The sequence below is a fragment of the Ceratotherium simum genome, chromosome 9 (assembly GCF_057802395.1).
Source record: "Ceratotherium simum simum isolate JZ-2026a chromosome 9, ASM5780239v1, whole genome shotgun sequence".
NCBI classification, from domain to species: Eukaryota; Metazoa; Chordata; class Mammalia; order Perissodactyla; family Rhinocerotidae; genus Ceratotherium; species Ceratotherium simum.
In genome coordinates, this window is record NC_141908.1 from 30,763,884 (window position 1) to 30,779,154 (window position 15,271).

General features: G+C 36.8%; 1 protein-coding gene across 13 annotated transcripts in view; it reads left to right on the top strand.

Annotated features, from left to right (window-relative positions):
- The window catches only part of MBD5 (methyl-CpG binding domain protein 5), a 408,863-nt gene that overhangs the window by 183,007 nt on the left and 210,585 nt on the right, over window positions 1-15,271 (top strand). Inside the window, exon 1 of one of the 13 annotated variants that reach the window (XM_087435154.1) lies at window positions 6,579-6,729. The exons of the other annotated variants lie outside the window; for them this stretch is intronic. The gene's annotated coding sequence lies outside the window, so the exon portion shown is untranslated. Of the gene's footprint in view, window positions 1-6,578; window positions 6,730-15,271 lie in introns of those variants that run through there. 13 annotated transcript variants of the gene reach the window in all.

Genomic DNA, 15,271 nt, shown 5'->3' on the forward strand with positions numbered 1-15,271 from the left:
GTTGATTCAGACCACGACTACTTTTTATTTTCATGAGTAACAAATTCACTTTAAAATTAAGAAAAATTGTTGACCTTTCAAAATGAACATAGCCACTATATATATATATATTTTTTTTTAAATTTTTTTGTGTGTGTGTGAGGAAGATCAGCCCTGAGCTCACATCTGTGCTAATCCTCCTCTTTTTGCTGAGGAAGACCGGCTCTGAGCTAACATCTATTGCCAATCCTCCTCCTTTTTTTTTCCCCAAAGCCCCAGTAGACAGTTGTATGTCATAGTTGCACATCCTTCTAGTTGCTGTATGTGGGACACGGCCTCAGCATGGCCGGAGAAGCGGTGTGTCGGTGCGCACCCGGGATCCAAAACCGGGCCACCAGTAGCGGAGCACGCACGCTTAACCACTAAGCCACGGGACCTGCCTGCCACTATATATTTTTAACATTAATTCTACTGTTTATTCTAGTAAAGCTCATTCCTGTGAAGTCTTTCTTTTTTTTCTTTTTTTTTTTTTAAGTTTTTGTTTATTGCGGTAACATTGGTTTATAACATTGTAAAAATTTCAGGTGTACATCATTGTACTTCTATTTCTGCATGGACTACATCACGTTCACCACCAAAATACTAATTACAACCCATCACCACACACATGTACCGAATTATCCCTTTCACCCTCCTCCCTCCCCTCTTCCCCTCTGGTAACCACCAATCCAATCTCTGTCCCTATGTGTTTGTTTATTGTTGTTATTATCTACTACTTAATGAAGGAAATCATACGGTATTTGACCTTCTCCCTCTGACTTATTTCACTTTGCATTATACCCTCAATGTCCATCCATGTTGTCACAAATGGCTGGATTTCGTCGTTTCTTATGGCTGAGTAGTATTCCATTGTGTATATATACCACAGCTTCTTTATCCATGCGTCCCTTGATGGGCACTTAGGTTGCTTCCAAGTCTTGGCTATCGTGAATAAGGCTGCAATGAACACAGGGGTGCATGTACCTTTACAAATTGGTGTTTTCAAGTTCTTTGGATAAATACCCAGCAGTGGAATAGCTGGATCATATGGTAGTTCTATCGTTGATTTTTTGAGGAATCTCCATACTGTTTTCCATAGTGGCTGCACCAGTTTGCACTCCCACCAGCAGTGTATGAGAGTTCCCTTCTCTCCACATCCTCTCCAACACATGTTGTTACCTGTCTTGTTAATTATAGCCATTCTGACGGGCGTGAGGTGATATCTCATTGTAGTTTTGATTTGCATTTCCCTGATAGTTAGTGATTTTGAACATCTTTTCATGTGTCTGTTGGCCATCTGTATATCTTCTTTGGAGAAATGTCCAGGTCTTTTGCCCATTTTTTAATTGGGTTGGTAGTTTTGTTGTTGTTGAGATGCATGAGTTCTTTATATATTTTGGAGATTAAGCCCTTATCAGATGTATGGTTTGCAAATATCTTCTCCCAATTGTTAGGTTGTCTTTTCGTTTTGTTGATGGTTTCCTTTGCTGTGCAGAAGCTTTTTAGTTTGATGTAGTCCCATTTGTTTATTTTTTCTATTGTTTCTCTTGCCCGGTCAGATGTGGTGTTTGAAAAGATGTTGCTAAGACCGATGTCGAAGAGCGTACTGCCTATGTTTTCTTCTAGAAGTTTCACAGTTTCAGGTCTTACATTCAAGTCTTTAATCCATTTGGAGTTAATTTTTGTGTATGGTGTAAGGTAAGGGTCTACTTTCATTTTTTTGCATATGGCTATCCAGTTTTCCCAACACCATTTGTTGAAGAGACTTTCTTTTCCCCAATCTATGTTCTTGGCTCCTTTGTCAAAGATTAGCTGTCCATAGATGTGTGGGTTTATTTCGGGGCTTTCGATTCTATTCCATTGATCTGTGTGTCTGTTTTTGTGCCAGTACCATGCTGTTTTGGTTACTATAGCTTTGTAGTATATTTTGAAATCAGGGAGTGTGATACCTCCAGCTTTTTTCTTTTTTCTCAGGATTCCTTTAGCTATTCGGGGTCTTCTGCTGTTCCATATAAATTTTAGGATTCTTTGTTCTATTTCTGTGAAAAATGTTGTTGGAACTTTGATAGGGATTGCATTGAATCTATAGATGGCTTTAGGAAGTATGGACATCTTAACTATGTTAATTCTTCCAATCCAAGAGCACGGAATATCTTTCCATTTCTTTGTGTCTTCTTCAATTTCTTTCAGAAATGTTTTATAGTTTTCGGTGTACAGATCTTTTACCTCTTTGGTTAAGTTTATTCCTAGGTATTTTATTCTTTTTGTTGCAATTGTAAATGGGATGGTATTCTTAATTTCTCTTTCTGCTACTTCGTTGTTAGTGTACAGAAATGCAACTGATTTTTGTATGTTGATTTTGTATCCTGCAACTTTACCATATTCGTTTATTACTTCTAAAAGTTTTCTGGTGATTCTTTAGGGTTTTCTATATATAAAATCATGTCATCTGCAAATAGTGAGAGTTTCACTTCTTCCTTTCCAATTTGGATCCCTTTTATTTCTTTCTCTTGCCTGATTGCTCTGGCTAGGACTTCCAATACTATGTTAAATAGGAGTGGTGACAGTGGGCATCCTTGTCTGGTTCCTGTTCTTGGAGGGATAGCTTTCAGTTTTTCACCATTGAGGATGATATTAGCTGTGGGTTTCTCATATATGGTCTTTATTATGTTGAGGTACTTTCCTTCTATAGCCATTTTATTCAGAGTTTTTATCATAAATGGATGCTGAATCTTGTCAAATGCTTTCTCTGCGTCTATTGAGATGATCATGTGATTTTTGTTCTTCATTTTATTAATGTGGTGTATTACGTTGATTGATTTGCAAATGTTAAACCATCCCTGCATACCTGGAATAAATCCCACTTGATCATGGTGTATAATCTTTTTAACGTATTGTTGTATGCGATTTGCTAGTATTTTGTTGAGGATTTTCACATCGATGTTCATCAGTGATATTGGCCTGTAATTTTCTTTTTTTGTGTTGTCCTTGTCTGGTTTTGGTATCAGGGTAATGTCAGCTTCGGAGAATGAGTTAGGGAGCTTCCCCCCCTCCTCAATTTTTTGGAAGAGTTTGAGAAGGATAGGTATTAAGTCTTCTTTGAATGTTTGGTAGAATTCACCAGGGAAGCCGTCTGGTCCTGGACTTTTATTTTTGGGGAGGTTTTTGATTACTGTTTCTATCTCCTTACTGGTGATTGGTCTATTCAAATTCTCTACTTCTTCTTGATCCAGTTTTGGAAGGTTGTATGATTCTAAGAATTTATCCATTTCTTCCAGATTGTCGAATTGGTTGGCATATAGTTTTTCATAGTATTCTCTTATAATCTTTTGTATTTCTGAGGTGTCTGTTGTAACCTCTCCTCTTTCATTTCTGATTTTACTTATTTGTGCCTTCTCTTTTTTTTCTTGGTGAGTCTAGCTAAAGGTTTGTCTATTTTGTTGATCTTTTCAAAGAACCAGCTCTTGGTTTTATTAATTTTTTCTATTGTTTTTTTGGTCTCTATTTCATTTATTTCTGCTCTGATTTTTATTATTTCCCTTCTTCTACTGATTTTGGGCTTTGTTTGTTCTTCTTTTTCCAGTTCCTTTAGGTGCATTGTTAGATTGTTTATTTGAGATTTTTCTTGTTTGTTGAGATAGGCCTGTATCGCTATAAACTTCCCTCTTAGAACCGCTTTTGCTGTATCCCATAAATTCTGGCATGACGTATTTTCATTTTCATTTGTCTCCAGGTATTTTTTGATTTCTTCTTTGATTTCTTCGTTAACCCAGTCGTTCTTCAGTAGCATTTTGTTTAATCTCCATGTATTTGTGGCTTTTCTGATTTTCTTCCTATAGTTGATTTCTAGTTTCATACCGTTGTGGTCAGAAAAGATGCTTGGTATTATTTCAATCTTCTTAAATTTATGGAGACTTGTTTTGTGGCCTAATATGTGATCAATCCTGGAGAATGTTCCATGTGCATTTGAAAAGAACGTGTATTCTTCGGTTTTTGGATGGAATGCTCTGTATATATCTACTAGGTCCATCTGTTCTAGTGTGTCGTTTAAGGCCAATGTTTCCTTATTGATCTTCTGTTTGGATGATCTATCCATTGGTGTAAGTGGAGTGTTAAAGTCCCCTACTATTATTGTGTTACTGTCTATTTCTGTTTTTATGTCTGTTAATAATTGCTTTATATATTTAGGTGCACCTACATTGGGTGCATAGATATTTAAAAGTGTTATATCCTCTTGTTGGATTGTTCCCTTGATCATTATGTAATGCCCTTCTTTGTCTCTTTTTACAGTTTTTGTTTTAAAGTCTATTTTGTCTGATATGAGTACTGCTACCCCAGCTTTCTTTTCATTGCCATTTGCGTGGAGTATCTTTTTCCATCCCTTCACTTTCAGTTTGTGAGTGTCTTTAGGTCTGAAGTGTGTCTCTTGTATGCAGCATATATATGTGTCTTGTTTTTTTATCCAGTCAGCCACCCTATGCCTTTTAATTGCAGCATTTAGTCCATTGACGTTTAAAGTAGCTATTGATAAGTATGTACTTACTGCCATTTTTTAACTTTTTTTTTTTTTCTCAGTGTTTTAGTAGTCCTTCTCTGTTCCTTACTTCTTCTATACAGAATTGATGGTCACTTTAGTTTGACCTCTGTCTGAAACCTGTACTCTTTAACTACCCTCCTCCCTCCTTTTATGTTTTTGATATCATATCTAACCTCTTTTTTGTGCATTTGTGTCCATTACATTCTAATCGTGGAAATAGATAATTTTTCCTATTTGTGGTCTTCTCTTTTCCCCTTAAATCAATCCCTTTAACATTTCTTGTAACACTGGTTTCTTGGTGACAAACTCCTTTAATTTTTGCTTATCTGGGAAAATTTTGATCTCTCCTTCCATTTTGAACGATAACCTTGCTGGGTAGAGTATTCTTGGCTGTAAGTTTTTTCCTTTTAGCACTTTAAATATATCGTGCCATTCTCTTCTAGCCTGTAAGGTTTCTGCTGAGAAGTCAGCTGATAGCCTTATGGGGTTTCCTTTGTATGTAACTTGACATTCTCTTGCGGCTTTTAGGATTCTCTCTTTATCTTTAATTCTGGACATTTTGATTATGATGTGTCTTGGTGTGGGCCTCTTTGGGTTTATCTTGTTTGGGGCTCTCTGTGCCTCCTGTACCTGGATGTCTGTTTCCTTCCTTAGGTTAGGGAAGTTTTCATCTATTATTTCTTGAAAAAGATTCTCTGCCCCCTTGTCTCGCTCTTCTCCTTCCGGGACACCTATAACACGGATGTTAGTGCGCTTGATGTTGTCCCAGAGGTCCCTTAGACTGTCCTCACTCTTTTTAATTCTTTTCTCTTTTACCTGTTCACCTTGGGTAATTTCTTCTAGTCTTTCTTCCAGCTCACAGATCCGTTCTTCTGTATCCTCTACTCTGCTTTTGAGTCCCTCTAATGAATTTTTCATTTCCAGTATTGTATTCTTCATTTCTGATTTGTTCTTTTTTATATCTTCCATTTCTTTGTTGACATTCTCACTGAGTTCGTCTGTTCTTCTCCCCAGATCAGTGAGCATCCTTAACACTCTTAGTTTGAACTCTCTGTCGGGTAGATTGCTCATTTCTGTTTCACTTAGTTCCTTTTCTGGGGTTTTGTCCTGTTCCCTTACTTGGAATGTATTCTTTTGCCTCCTCATTTTGCCTCTTTCCCTGTGCTTGTGTCTACGTATTAGGTAGGTCAGCTACGTCTCCTGCTCTTGGATAGGTGACCTTATGTAAGTGATGCCTTAGGAGGCTTCCAGTATGCTTCCCTCAGTTCTCAATGTTCCAGGGGTGGCCCCTATGTGGGCTACGTGTGTCCTTCTATTGTGGCCTGTTAGCTCTCCCTATAGGCGCCCAGGGAGGCTGAGTTATGCTCCTGGCCAGCTGTTGTAATGCTCAGCTGCTTGTAGTTGTTGTGGGCCCTTCAGTCTCTTTATCAGGTGTGGGGAGCCCCAGCACAGTTGGCTGTAAGTTCTAATACCACATTTGTGTTGCAGTATTTCTTTTAAGTGAGTAGGCCCCCAGTGTGGCAGGTTGTTAGGCTCAGGGCCTTACAATTGCTGTAAACCTCTAGCGTATTAGGTCTCTTGTCAGCTCTCTGAGGATTGCAGCTGGGTGGGGCTGCCCTCAGGCACAGGAGCACCCAATTGTTTCAGGCTTTGGAAGGTGGGGCAAACCTCCTATGTGGGTCTTTGAGAAGCACAAGTCTGCAGCTGACAAGCCCTGTTGCCCACAGGTCCACACACACAGTCAACACAGTCCTGCTCCGTGTGAGCACCCCGACCTCCCCAAGTGGACCCAGTCTCTCCAAGGCGGGAGCCCCACACACTCCGCCACCACCCCACACTCTCCACCCACTCCTTGTGCACACCCTGCCCCGCTCAAGTGAGCTCAGTTGCCAGGCTGCAGAGAATCCAGTCACCAATCTATGCAGGCCCACACGTTGCCTGAGGGCTTGTTGTTGGGTGGGGCCAGTGTCTAGGGTGGGCTGCCTGCCCTGGCTGAGCTGGATTAAATCTGTGCTCTAGCGGGTGGAGCAGACCCTGGGCTACCAGGCCTCAGGGAGAACTCCAATGGCGTCTGTGTCAGCACGCTCACACCAGGCCACAACAATGGCCGCCGCCAATGTCCCAGTCCCCGGAGAGGTCTCACCCCTCACCGAGATGCACTCAGGGCCTATTAGGTGAGTCTCTTGTCACCGAAGCACTGTGCACCTTTCTTTCTGGTGATTTTAGGATGCTTTCTGGAACGGGTGAGTTTGTGTGCGGGCCCTTTAAGAGCCAGTTTTAGTTTCTTTGTGAACCGGGTTTTCTGGGGGTGCTACTCAATGCTTTAGTAGCAGCAAAGTCAGATATTATGCCACTGGTGTCGATTGTGCCGGGTCCACAAAATGCCCACAGCGGGGGCGCTCCCCGGCTCAGGGCCCCACGCCTCCAGGGAGGCTGCGTAACTGTGAGCTGCTCCCGGCGGCCGTGAAGCTGGCGGCTTGTGAAGGCGGCGTTTTTCCTCTCCGGAAGGGAGTCTCTGCCTCTTCTACCCCAGTTAGGATTGTCCCTTGTTGCAGGAGTTCCTCTTATCCAGTTTTCAGTTCTGTCTCAGGGGTAATTTTTCCACGAGTAGTTGTAAATTGGCTGTGTCCACGGGAGGAGGTGAGTTCAGAGTCTGCCTACGCCGCCATCTTGACTCCGCCCCTCTGAAGTCTTTCTAATATATAACTTGGTATATGGTATATAGATCATCAGTACATTTTTATCATATCTTCTTTATGGTCATCTCGCATATATTTAGACAGTTGTCACAAATTTTTTTATGTAATAAAACTTACACAGAGTATACGCTATTATTTCAGCACTTCAATAAAAGGATTTTATGTGTATTGTCTTCTCTTTGAGCTTCTGAAAGAGAAGGGAGGTAAAGCATTATAAAATCCTATTGTGGGGTCCTTATGTTTATCCATTCTTCCATGAAACACATAAAATTTCCAAGACATACTTGGAAGGTACTTGCAGGTAAAACCTGCTTCAAATTATTCTTTGCATATAATAGGCACTCAATAAATGTTAATGAAGTAAATGAAGGAAATTGTAATTAGCCCCTCTGTTAGTAGACAGCATCCAGAAGGAGTGCTTTTGGAGGCAATTCTGAAGCTAAAAGATAAACAAAGATAGGAACAACAGAGTTTGCAATGCTGGAAAGTGGAGATATATTCTTTATTTCTCAGAACTTTTCAATAAACTGAAGGACTTAAGGCTTTGGTTTATATTTTATCTCATTTTCCAAATGAAGGTTGAAACTGGAGAAAAAACATAAAGTACATGGTTAAATGAACAGTAGACTATATATTTAAGGAGTGGAATTTGATTTTCTAAACTGTGGATCAGATTACTGGAGTAGTGGGTTCTCCACCTTGACTGTGCTTCAGCATCACCTGGGGAGCTTTTTAAAACGAGAGATATTTTGGCCCTATCTCTGCTAGTTAATCTCAATTCTCCTGATTACTAGCCATGAGACTTTGAGTATTATTTAGTCCACAGAATATGCCTCACAAAAATTGGCAATAAAGTATTTACTTAGAGATGTGCTGATCTAATTAGGAAAACTTTAAACTGAAAAATAAGGGATCTGAGGGTGGAAATAAGCAAATAAAACAGTAACGACTTTATAGTATGAAGAGCATCAGTAACAGTGAAGTAATGAAGTAAATACCCTGTATTACTGGTAAAAAATAGCTGGGGAAAATATTAGGAATTGTATTTTTGCCCTCAAATGTCAATATTCCAAGCCCCAGTTATGTCTGAAACTGGAATGGACTGATTTCTTAGGTGGAGGATTCAACATCAATAGAGTATTCCCAGTGAGACTGAATAACCATTTGCTAGGAGTGTGACAGTGGTAGTTGTGGTGATTAGGGATAGGATAGGGATGGCTTATGGAATTCTTATGGATTGGAAAACCTCTAAGACCCTTTCCTACTCTAATATGCCATGTTTGTAAATAATTGACCATCCTTTCTTTGCATTTATTTATTCATCTATATATTTTGAAAACTTTTATTTGCCAGACGCCATACTAGAAGACAAAGTTTATGGATATGAAGAAAAATAGAATACACTAGGTTTGATAATCACTACAATATAGTATCATGGAGGCAATTAAATGATGTAATTGAATTTCATTTATACATGTGTTGGTTATTTCTATTACCATTTAGGAGCTAACTGAAATGTATGAAATGGGAATTACAATGCACTTAAATGTTCAGAAAGCAATTGTAATATGATTATTAGAAAAAGTGTCATCTTGATCCAGGATCTTTGAGGAGAAACTACTTGAAAACTCTGTACAATATGCAATATATTGTTTCTCAGGTTGCTCTACTGAAGGGTAAGACTCAGATCCTAACATTAATTAATATTATTGTTCCTTGCCTGCATGCTCCTTTGCAGAACATGCACCTGATCAAGTTGCTTTTGATGCAGCTATTGCTTCTTAATAGCTAGAATCTTGGGGAGAAAGGCTAGTTTCCTGGAAGAAAAACTGCTCAGGATGGAGAAACAACATCCCTAAGAGAAAGGTCTGAGTGTGATGGGCGTTGGAGGACAGGACTCAATTGATTCCGGAGCCCCAGAGGTAGTGAAGGGAAAGGAATTCCTAGAGAAAACCGTCTAATTCTGACTCTAAAGAAGCAAAATGAAAACAGCAATAATTATTTCCTTTTTTCTGCTGTATATTTCAAAAGCAATTTAAGGATAAGGAAAAAAATTCACAAATAAAATTGAACTACCTTTATTTAGTTAATTTCCCTTCTCCAGAGTTACTGCTTTTTGTTTTACTTGATTTTAGTAAGTCACTCCCTTTTTTGAAATGTTTTAAGTCCGTAATAGAATTCAACATGTAGTACTGTCAGTGAGTGAAGAGAAGGACCACAGAAATGAATATATATTGTCAATCAGCATATTACTGGTGGGGTCTTCAGAAGTAATATATTTGTTTTAGGTTTTGCTTTTGAATTAAAGCAGTACATACTCATGGTTTTTAAAATAAGAAACAAATATTATGGAAAAGTATAAAATAAAAAGTAAAATTTGAAACCATCCTGTTTCTAATTCCCACAAGTAACTTCTATAACTTCTTTTGTGCATCATTTCAGAAATCTGCTATCCATGTACAAGTGTATGTGTGCACATACATGTGACACACATATACATACACACTTACACACATGCATATACTTTTATATATTTTTTTACATAAACACAGTAGATCCATTGTTCTTTGCTAGTGGCCTTTACACTATTTGTCTCTTTATCATTGATTTCTAAGAGCTCTTTGTATATTAATAAAATGTGCCTTTTTAAATGTGTTTCAGATGTTTTTCTGTGGTTTAATTTGCCCTTCAACTCAATTTATGGTAGTTTCTTTTTTTCCATACTGAAATTTTATATTTTGGTTTAGTCAAATTATCAGTCTTTTCTATTATGGCTTCCGGAGTTTATGTCCAAGATTATAAAATATATGACACCATTTTTTTCTTCCCCACCTTTCATGGCTTAATTTTTGTTAAGGGATTTTATTTTATTACAGCAGTTTTAGTTTCACAACAAAATTGAGAGGAAGGTACAGATTTCTCATAGACCCCTTGCCCCTGGACACACATAGCCTCCCCCGTTATCAGTGTCCCCACCACAGTGGTACATTTGTTACAATTGATGAACCTACATTGACATCATTATCACCTAGAGTCTATAGTTTACATTAGAGTTCACTATTGGTGGTGTACATTTTATGGGTTTGGACAAATGTATAATGGCATGTATTTACCATCATAGTATCATACACAGTAGTTTCACTGCCTTAAAAATCCTCTATACTCTGCCTATTCATCCCCCTCCCCTAAATTTTTTTTATAAAAATTTTCTATGTTTAAATCTTCAAATCATCTGGAAATTTGTTAGTGTCCCCAGAAACTTTGATTGAATAATCTTTTCTTAAAATGTCACCTTTATCATATATTAAAATCTTATGTATATTGCAGTATATTTTAGGATTCTCCATTATACATTTTCTGTTTGTCTATTTCTTCTCTAGAACTAAACTCTTTAATTACTGTATCTTTACAATGTTTTTAATATCTGAAAGGACTGGTCCCCTCTTTACTTCTCTCTCTTTCAAGATATTCCTAGATAATGACATGCTTTTTACCAGATGAACTTTGGTATCATCTTTCAACTTCTGAAAATAAAAAATTCTATTGGTATTTTTACTGAATCTTATTAAAATAGTAGATTAATTTAGGCAGAATAAGCAGTCAGAATATTGATTATATCTATTCTGAAAACAAATTACACATCTTACAGATATCTGGATTTGTTTATGCTGTTATTTTTGTTGTGTTTTTCATATTAAATGGGTTTGTTTCTAGTTTTTATTTTCTAACTGTGCATGGCTTATACTTAGGAGAATCATGGACTTCCATATACTAATTATATAACTAGCTACCTTTTGAAATTCTTTTTCTTTCTTAGTTTTTCCATTGATTTTTCTTGGGTTTCTCAAGTATACATGCATGTCATCATGGAAATAAGGATGTAATTGCCTCTTTCTTTTTTCTCTCCGGCTTTATTGAGATATAATTGACATATAATATTGTGTAAGTTTAACGTGTACAATGTGATGATTTGATATTTGTGTATATTGCGAATGAGTACTACAATAAGGGTAATTAACACATCCATCACCTGAAATAGTTACCTTTTGTGTGTAGTGTCTGTGTATGTGTGTGCAGTGAGAGCTTTTAAGATCTGCTCTCTCAGCAACTTTTCAGGTATACAACACAGTATTGTTAACTATAGTCACCATGCTGTACATTACATCCCCAGAAGTTATTCATCTTATCTTATAACTGAAAGTGTGTACCCTTTGACCACTTTCACCCATTTCCACCACCTTAGCCCCTCCTGCCCCTAGCAACCACTAATCCTCTCTATCTCTGTGAATTCAGTTTTTGTTTTTTAGATTCCACATATAAGTGAGATCATCAGTATTTGTCTTTGATTTATTTTACTTAACATAATGCCCTCAAGTTTCATCCATGTTGTCACAAGTGCCAGGATTTCCTTCTTTTTTATGGATGAATAATATTCCATTATATGTATATATGTATACATCCCTTTTTTTAATTCATTCATCCATTGATGGACACTAGGGTAGTTTCCCTGTCTTGGCAATTGTAAATAATGCTGCGATGAACATGGGTGTGCATATGTCTCTTTGAGATAGTGATTTCATTTTCTTCAGACTATACCCTGAAGTGGGGTTGCTGGATCATATCATAGTTCTATTTTTAATTTTTTGAAGAACCTCCATACTGTTCTCCATAGTGGCTGCACAAATTTACATTTCTACCAGCAGTGTTTGAGGGTTCCCTTTTCTCCACATCCTTTCCAACACTTGTCATCTCTGGTCTTTGTGATAATAGCTGTTCTAACAGATGTGAGGTGATATCTCATTGTGGTTTTGATTTGCATTTCCCTGGTGATTAGTGATGTAGAGCACCTTTTCATGTACCTGTTGGCCATTCGTGTATCTTCTTTGGAAAAATGTCTATGTAATTCATTTGCCCATTTTTAAAATCAGATTATTTGATTTTTTGCTATTGAGTTATATGAGTTCCTGATATGTTTAGGATATTAACCACTTATCAGATATATGATTTGCAAATATTTTCTCCCATTCCATGGGTTGTCTTTTCATTTTGCTGATCATTTCTTTGCTGTGTAGAAGCTTGTTTAATGTAGTCCCACAGATTTATTTTTGCTTTTGTTGCTTGTGCTTTTGATGTCATATCCAAAAAAAAAATCATTGCCAAGACCAGTGTCAAGGAGCTTTTTCCCTATGTTTTCTTCTAGGAGTTCTATGGTGTCAGGTCTTACATTTAAGTGTTTAATCCAATTCAAGTTAATTTTTGTGAGTGGTGTAAGATAGGGGTCCAGTTTTGTTCTTTCACATGTGGATATCCAGTTTTCTCAGCACCATTTATTGAGGAAACTATCTTTTCTCCACTGAATTTTCTTGGCTCCCTTGTCAGCTTGGTTCCTCGTTGACCATACGTGTGGGTTTGTTTCTGGGCTCTCAATTCTGTTTTCGTTTGTCTATGTGTCTCTTTTTATGCCAATACCACACTGTTTTGATTACTATAGTTTTGTAGTATAGTTTGAAATTAGGAAGCATGATGCCTCCGGCTTTGTTCTTCTTCCTCAAGATTGCTTTGGCTATTCTGTGTCTTTTGTGGTTCCATATGAATTTGGGGTTTGTTTTTTCTATCTGTAAAAAATGCCATTGGAATTTTGATGGAGATTGTGTTGAATCTATAGATAGCTTTCGGTAGTATTTTTTAACAATATTAAATCTTCCAATCTATGAATATGAGATTTCTTTCTGCTTATTTGTGTCTTCTTCAATTTCATTCATCAATGTCTTATAGTTTTCAGTGTAAAGATCTTTTACCTCCTTGGTTAAATTTATTCCTAAGTATTTTATTCTTTTTGATGCTGTTGTGAATGGGATTGTTTTCTTTGTTTTTTTCTTCAGATTCTTCATTGTTAGTGTATAGAAATGCAACTGATTTTTGTGTATTGATTTTGTTCCTGCAACTTTATTGAATTCATTTATTAGTTCTAACAGTTTTTTGGTGGGAGTCTTTAGCTTTTTCCATATACAGTCGTGTGCTGCATAACGATGTTTCAGTCAACAATGGACTGCATATGTGACGGTGGTCTCATAAGATTAGTACCATAAACCTAGGTGTGTAGTAGGCTATACCATCTAGGTTTATGTAAGTACATTCTATGATGTTCACACAACAATGAAATCGCCTAATGATGCATTTCTCAGAACGTATCCCTGTCGTTAAGTGATGCATGACTGTATAAGATCATATCATCTGTCAACAGGGATAATTTTACTTCTTCCTTTCTGCATTGGATGCCTTTTATTTCTTTTTCTTGCCAGATTGCTCTGGCTAGGACTTCCAGTACTATGTTGAATGGGAGTGGTGAGAGTGGGCACCCTTGTCTCGCTCCTGACCTTAGAGGAAAAGATTTCAACCTTTCACCAATAAGTGTATTAGCTCTGGGCTTGTCATATATGGGCTTTATTATGCTGAGAGTTTTTATCATGAAAGGATATTGGATATTGTCAAAATTTTTTTGCATCTATTGAGATGATCATATGATTTTGATCTTGATTTTATTAATGTGATGTGTCACATTTATTGATTTGCTGCATATATTGAATCATCTTTGCATCCTAGGGATGAATCCCACTTGATCATGGTGTATGATACTTTTAATATGCTATTGAATTCAGTTTTTATTATTTTGTTGAGAGTTTTTGCGTGTATATTCATCAGAGATATTGGCCTGTAATTTTCTTTTCTTGTAGTATCCTTATCTGGCCTATTAGGGTATTGCTGGCCTTGTAAAATGAGTTTAGAAGTGTTCTCTCCTCTTCGATTTTTTGGAAGAGTTTGAGAAGGTTTGGTATTAATTCTTCTTTAAATGTTTGGTAGAACTCACCAATGAAACGATATATTCCTGGGCATTTGTTTGTTGGGACTTTTTGATTACTGATCCAATCTCCTTAGTCATTATTGGTCTGTTCAGGTTGTCTTTTTCTTCATGATTCAGTCTAGGTAGGTTGTATGTTTCTAGGAATTATCCATTTTTCTAGGTTGTCTAATTTATTGGCATATTATTGTTCATAGTAGTCTCTTATTTTCCTTTGTATTTCTGTGGTTTCTGTTGAAATATCTCTCTTTACATTTATAATTTTATTTAGTTGAGTTCTGTCTTTTTTTTGCTTAGTTAGTCTAGCTAAAGGTTTGTCAATCTTGTTTATCTTTTCAAAGAACCAGCTCTTAGTTTTGTTAATCTTTTCTATGTTTTCCTATTCTCTATTTCATTTATCCCTGCTCTAATCTTATTATTTCCTTCCTTATGATAACTTTGGGCTTAGTTTGTTCTTCTTTTTCTAGTTCCATGAGTTGTTTACATGGATCTTTCTATTTTCATTATGTATGCCTTTATAGCTATAAACCTTCCTGTTAGAACTGCGTTTGCTATATCCCATAAGTTTGGGTATATTGGGTTTCAATTTTTTGTTTGTTTCAAGATATTTTTTTATTTCCCTTTTGATTGCTTCTTTGATCCATTGGTTGTTCAGGAGTATACACTTTAATTTCCATGTATTTTCTAGCTTTCCTTCTGTTATGATTTCTAATTTCATACCATTGTGGTTGGAAAACATGCTTGATATAAATTCTATCTTCTTGAATTTGTTGAGACTTGCTTTGTAGCCTAATATATGATCTATCCTAAAAAACATTCCATATGCATTTGAGAAGAATGTGTATTTTGCTGCTTTTGAAAGGACTATTCTATAAATGTCTGTTTGGTCCATTTGGTCTATAGTATTGTTCAAATCCACTGTTTCCTTATTGAGTCACTGTCTGGATTGATCTATCCATTTTTGAGAGTGGTGCATTTTCCTTTCTAATATTTATATCTTCTATTTCTTTCTGCTATCTAATTAGCTAATATGTCCAGAATAATATTAATATAATTATTTTTAACTTTTTTTTTGGCCCACAAATACTTTTCCCGCTATAGATATGATACATAACATTACAGCTCTCTTAGCTGTGAGTACAGGAAAAATAGGTATTT